At 43.3% G+C, this 6,688-nt stretch overlaps 1 long non-coding RNA gene across 1 annotated transcript; it reads right to left on the reverse strand.

The window, feature by feature from the left end:
- Nucleotides 1-306: 306 nt before the first annotated feature.
- LOC130127278 (uncharacterized) lies at nt 307-3,088 on the reverse strand. The gene is made up of 3 exons (XR_008811802.1): nt 3,030-3,088; nt 994-1,066; nt 307-437 (listed from the first exon to the last, which is right to left on the reverse strand). It is a non-coding gene; the product is annotated as an uncharacterized LOC130127278 (long non-coding RNA).
- Between the last annotated feature and the right edge of the window lie 3,600 nt (nt 3,089-6,688).

The following is a 6,688-nucleotide window of genomic DNA, read 5'->3' on the forward strand; positions in this document are numbered from 1 at the left end:
TGAAAGGCAGCGGAAACTACGGTGGCTTATATATACCAAAAATAACGCGTTTGTGGAAATCGAATGTACGATGTGAACATTTAAATAACCGTTTTCACCAGGAAATCGTTCTGTTCGGTTAAACCGAAACATCGCGCAGCTCTAGGTCTGGGTGTATCTCCAGGCCAGACGCACGTGCAAAATTTAATCAATCAAATCCGTGCACGTTTAGGCCCTCACATCGTGATGACAGACAAACGGACAAACAATCGGACTGACGGACACAAAGGTAATCCAGGTGATTGTGCTTTAAAAGTGCAATACTTGCCATGTTGTTAGACTCATTAGATGACTCTTCAGCAGATGGACACCTCACTGGTTTTGCAGCTGGAGATGTTGGAGATGACATTGCAGCACGTGCAGATGTTGGTGATGACATCACTGCTGCAGCTGTGGTGCTAGATAGATTAAAACAAGTGGAAACCAGTCAAAAAGAAGTGGGAAAAGTGGAAGACTGCCAGTCTTGAAACAAATTATTTTCTAAAAATTCTGGTACAGTCGTAGTTCTGTCGCCCCACAGCTAGAAGGCCCTGGGTTCGAGTCCTGCAGAGGACGATGTGTCTCCAGTGGGTGGGGGGGTTCAGAAATGGGGATGGCTAGTGACTCTACGGTGTCCATTGTCCGGGCCGTAAGGTGAAGCCAGTTTCAGCCAATCTCTTATGTGCAAAACTCCCAAATATGTGGACACGGAATAGGATGGTTTTTGGGCCTTTCTGTGTGGAGTTTGCATGTTCTCCCCGTGTCCCCAGGGGTTTCCTACTAACAGGAACCCCTCACAAAAACATGTAGTACCCTGGTCACTATAGCACCTCCTCTGGTCAATTGGGCGCATGATGGGAGAGAAAGGAATTGGTGAGAATAACTTGATCCTCCCACGCATTACATGCCACTGGTAAAAAGTCTCCAACGCTACTTCACAACAAACGATTGAGCATGTTGCCTCACAATCCATACCTTGGGTGCTCTTGCTGGCTAGCTTGAACCCGTTCCAGCATCTTTTTCAGATGCCTCACAGCCTTTGGAAGCTCTGTTAAGAGAAAGAAGAATAATTTTAACAAGAAATCAAGCAGACACCTTGCATAAAAGCGGTGTTGAACAGGTTGAAGTGTGGAGGGTTTGAATGGGCCATGGTTTTAGCAATGCAGTCGTAGTGTGATCATGGCCCCTTTACAGGCATGGATTTCAGCAAGACTGGGCTCACGCTTCAGCAGCAGAACTGTCGCTAGGCTTTGCTCATAGCAAACTTAAGCAGGGGATAGGAACCACACATCAAGCACATGCCTGACTGCTAAGCCACATCCAGCCATTTGGAGTTGTGGCAACTATGTCGGAATTTAATGAGTGAATTTGGTGTTTTATTGTGTTGATTGATTTAACTTGGCATGTACAATTGATATTGTAGGCTGAATGAAGTCAGTGAACACTTTAACAGACTGGCAAACAAAATGCTGTATAGCTCACTTGCCCTTGCGCTGAACGACTGCATATAAAACCAAGAAGTGTATCCCACTGTCGGATCCTGGTGTGAAAATGAAGCATTAAATCATGACAAGCAGTGGGTTGACCTATTTCAACCACACCTAGGGCATGGAGCATTAGTGATAACATAAGTGAATGGCATTCATTCATTCATTAATAATAATAAATTATTAATTAATAATATATATCAACTGGAGCGAGCACGTAACCAACGAGCAACTGTATGGTGGGCTGCCACGGTTGAGTGACAGGGTTGCATCCAGGAGGATGCAATTTGCAGGTCACTGTCACCGACACCCGGAGCTTCCAGCTGGCAGACTTGTGCTATGGGAGCAGTCACGTGCACGTGGGCACCGATCGAAGGGTCACCCCACAAAAACATTCGTGGAGGTTTTGGCGCAGGATGCTGGGGTGGAGAGCTCTGCGGAGCTGGCCAGATGTATGTATGAAAGAGAAGATTGGAAAATACGTTGGCGAACTCGTCTGAGGACGACCTAATGAATAGGGTGGTTGTGAGACCCGAGCGAAGCGAAGTATTGATCTGAAGTATGTTGAAAGCCTAAGGGTGCTGGGTAGAAAGTTCCAACTATGAAAAATGAAACCTCTTGTTCAAGTTTATTTCTATATTTCAAGCCTATAAGTGTGCTCCTTGTTCAAGCCTGAAGCTGGAAAAGAATCTTGAACAGGAGCACTGTTTGGGGGTGGTGGTGGGATAAAATATCACCAAAATTGATTATCGTCTTGAGGCGTTAGACCCCCTAGGTGTGGTTGAAACAGACCGACCCACTGCTAGGAGTGATTGAATGCTTTTCAACCCGATAGGCAACAACAGTCCCGCCCCTTCCTGTTTACTCCAACGGACTCAAGCTAATTCGGAAGTCATTCATTTTCCCATAGACCTGTAACTAAATCATCATTTAAACGATTTCTAAGCCTCAAACCGAGTAAAAATATATATGTGGGTTATCAGGACCACAAGCCTCATTGATATATACCAAAGGAATTTTAAAAAATAACATAGAAAAAATCGTTTTTTTCTCATTTTTCCTGTTTGTTTTTTTAAATTCCTTTGGTATATATCAATGAGGCTTGTGGTCCTGATAACCCACATATATATTTTTACTCGGTTTGAGGCTTAGAAATCGTTTAAATGATGATTTAGTTACAGGTCTATGGGAAAATGAATGACTTCCGAATTAGCTTGAGTCCGTTGGAGTAAACAGGAAGGGGCGGGACTGTTGTTGCCTATTGCTATAAAATAACACACATCAGTAATTGACGCATAAGGGAGAAGGAGTGGGTTGGCCTCTTTTCACCACACCCTTCAGCCAATCAGAATCAAGAGGCACAATCAAGAGGCACTACTTGCCGTAGTAGAAATGTAAATTGACAGCCTTCCAGGGCAGGGGTACGCTTGCGTTCAATGTATGACGGATGCTTCATTGTCACTACACTAAGCCAGGCTATCAAAATGATTTGTGAGCTGGAAAAAGTTGAGATCAAATTATCACCTCTGGCTGCATCGAGTAGCTCCCCCTTCAGGTTCTGGTTTTCTTCTTTTAGTTCTTCGTTTAACTCTCGAAGTCGCGGATTTTCCATGATGGCCTGGCTCCACGTCCGGGGGAGGGGGGGGTGGGTCAGGTCCTCTGGTTCATCCAATGCCTCGTCCTCCATCTCCTCAGGCTCTTGCCTAGTGGACTACATCACAACAAATTATGGTATGCTCACACCGAAAATGCACCACTAGGAAAGCTAAGAGCTCTAAAGCCATGGGATTTACTGGTCACTTGTTGTAAGTCAATGAGATAGTTGAGCTGGGGGGGGGGGGTCAGATCCTAGCCACAAGCAACAACAATTACATGTCTGTACTGTACCGAAAGCCCTGTACCAAGTATACCGAACATCAGAATCAAATCATTCGATCAGATTGATGTTAGCACACTGTCAACTCCAGTGAAATAGAGTAGCGCTTTTGACTGTTTTGCCCTCTCCGCCAAAGAAATTGGTTACTGGCCAAGGCTGGAAATTGGATGTTTACCTTTATCATGCACTGTAACAAGTTGCACTAAGGGCTCCGTTATGCTTGTTCTCGAGAGCCTGTCGCGCGACATTTGAGCAAGGAAGTTCCAACAGGAAGAGTTACGGTGGGCATGGCTAGCCTCTATGTAGAGTCCTTGCGAGGGGTGAGTGCTCAGTAGAAACCTCTACAGACCTCTGTAAAGGCTTCTGTTGAGAATGCACCCCTCGCAGGGACTCTAAATAGAGGCTAGCCATGCCCACTGTAACTCTTCCTATTGGAACTTCCTTGCTCAAATGTCTCGCGACAGGTTCTCGAGAACAAGCATAAATGAGCCCTAAGTCCCACCTTTTTCTATTATGTTAAAAAGATTGATTCCTTTTCTAGTCTTTAAAGACACATTCAGTGATTTATTTATGTGAATACAGCACCAAAACAGCTCCACATTCTCTTAGAACACACTATTCTAAGGTGTCTGGGCAAATGCCCAATATCTTGAGACCCCCTCCTTTCCTGTATTTGGGTACTGAAACTTTCTTGGAGCCACCCATTTTTGGTTCCTAATGGTTTACCTAGTGGTAATAGTTTCCGTAATGGTTGCTCTAAGGTGTCTGGGCAAATGCCGGATATCTTGAGACCCCCTTCTTTCCTGTATTTGGTGTCTGAAACCTTCTTGGAGGCACCCATTTTTGGTTCCTAATGGTTTCCCTAGGGGTAATGGTTTCTGTAAAGGTTCCTAATGGTTTTCCTAATGGTTTCTAATTGTTTCCTAATGGTCTGGCAATTTTTTGTTTTTCATTGGCCAAATCACTGAAGGTGTCTTTAGGTCAGAGTAGTGCCAGCGGTATGTACCGAACTGCAATATTTTCCATTACAGTACAGTCGATATCTGCATGGTCGAAACATGTCGCTGTTTGACATGTCTAGCCACTAGGCTTTTTTATTTAAATAACTCCTGCCGAGTGCCTGGAAAAACTTTTTTCAATCTGATTCGTTTTTCCAGGATATCCAAGAGCACAGCGCTACACTACTTGATTACCAACCTTGAGTGCCTGGTTAACACACCCCCAGAACAACATTGAGCTGAAAGCTTCATTTTATCACAAAGTTGATGATAATCCCAGTGAATGTACTAACTCCATGTAAGATGTTAGAGTTTACCCTCTAAAGGCTACACTTTGGTGAAGCGCAGCATCATCAAAGCACCAAGAAGTAGAATTTAAAAATTCTACTTCCTGTTTTGAAAAAGAAAATGGCCAGTGATTTGTTCTGTGTTACATACTGATCAAAACATCCAATTGGAGCAAGTCTCTAACGCATTCCTGTGAGGGGTTTTGGACGTTTAAAGAATTTGGTCATATGACCAAATCGTTAGCTAGCTCATGCTACCTTGTGTTAGTGATCCTTTTGGGGTAAGGAATCATTAGAAATTAACTTGTAAAAAGGGTGCAGTGGCCCTTTAACCTCTCTACTTCCAGTCTATGTCTAATTCAATACCATTAGTTCTTCCTTCAATTTTTCGACCATGTCCGACGAAGCTTTTTTCTTGTCCTTCTGGCTCTGGGCTGTCGATGACACCTTCTGTTGGAAAGGAAAATCAGATTGTTTTCATTATGAGAGTGCAATGACAGATGTGCATTTGCGTTTATGAGGACAATGAAAAATGTTTACAATTGTGCTATTGACCTGATACGCTCAATGTAGACTTTTTTCAAATGTTCGATGCAATAATATGAAATACCTATGACAGAGGGGTTCGCTAGTCATGCAGTACTCATAATTAAAAAGGGTATGGCCTTTTAATTTGGAGGGTAGTAACAAGTAGGCAAATCAAGAGCATGAGTGGATACACCAGTAACAAACAGTGAGTAGAAGTATAATGCTTTGTCTACATGCAAAAGGTGAAAGTGCTTTTTTAAGGTTACCTTCGGTTTTTTGGGCCGAATCTCCTCCTCCTCCTCAGTTAATTTTTTGGGGGGATTCGCTTGCGGGAAGTGTCCCAAATGTTGGAGCCCTTTCTGCCAAACTCCTCTCGTTTCTGGCATAAATCAGGGTAGTCATCTGGACGGAGAAAATTGTTATTTCGAGAGGAAGCTAGTAAAGTATTCACACCCTTTCATTTTTTCCACATTTTGATACGGTACACCCTTATTCCATGATGGATTGAAAGGGCTACTCCACCCTTGATACAAGTTAATTTTTAATGATTCCTTACCCCAAAGGATTACTGTAACACCATCTATATGCTAGCTAACGTTTGTACCATGTGACCAAAACTTTAAATGTCCATAGATCCTCACAGAAAAAGAGTTGACTGTTGCCCCTTTAAAATGAGTCTTTTTATGAATTCAAAAGGGCTGCCGTCCTACCCGCCTGTCATCCTAGGGAGGAACAAAGAGCTTCTGAGCACAGGACAATGGCAAAAATAGTAGCTGCACAGCATCATGACTCAATTTAGCATAGGAATGCCTTTTTTTTCTAAATTGAGTCAAATCTGTAAATTTCATTTTTACCACTAGAGGTCGCTAAAATCACTTACTGTCCCTTTACAGATTTTGGTCACATGGTAAAAACGTTAGCTAGCGGACGCTAGCAAGGTAGCTATCATAAGCCTATATGAATGGCACTAGAACTAGCTGGCACAAGCTGGCAGACTGATGCTGGGAGCTAACCGGAGCGGGCACTAACTAAAATTTATCGGTGGTTAGCATTTTAAATGGTAGCAAGCTTGATACGCTAACGTTAGCTCCGGTTAGCTCCCAGTATCAGTTTTCCAGCTAGCTAGCTAATAATGTCACATTTTCTAGGCTAAAGGCTGGGGTTGCCAGCCGGATAGCCTATTGCACGTGTAATAAATTACACTCTATCTCTAACGTTAAATAATGAAGGAAATGGCCTTTTACTCTGATATGTCAGGGTAACGTTAAACATTTTCAACAAGTATGAAGTAACTTTAACTCAACTTACTACCGAAGAGCAACACTTTGGCCTCGTAGCTACTTTCTGTCTTCTTTTTCCCCTCAAACACCTTCCACCTGACCTGGATCCATCCATCGTCATTTTGAAGGTCTGGACATTCTTCTATCACTGGGTCTAAGCCCTCCAAATCGTCGGGTTGAATTTGGGTTACCGAGCCCACTTCAACTTTTTTGT

The sequence above is a fragment of the Lampris incognitus genome, chromosome 1, assembly GCF_029633865.1.
Source record: "Lampris incognitus isolate fLamInc1 chromosome 1, fLamInc1.hap2, whole genome shotgun sequence".
Taxonomy (NCBI): Eukaryota; Metazoa; Chordata; class Actinopteri; order Lampriformes; family Lampridae; genus Lampris; species Lampris incognitus.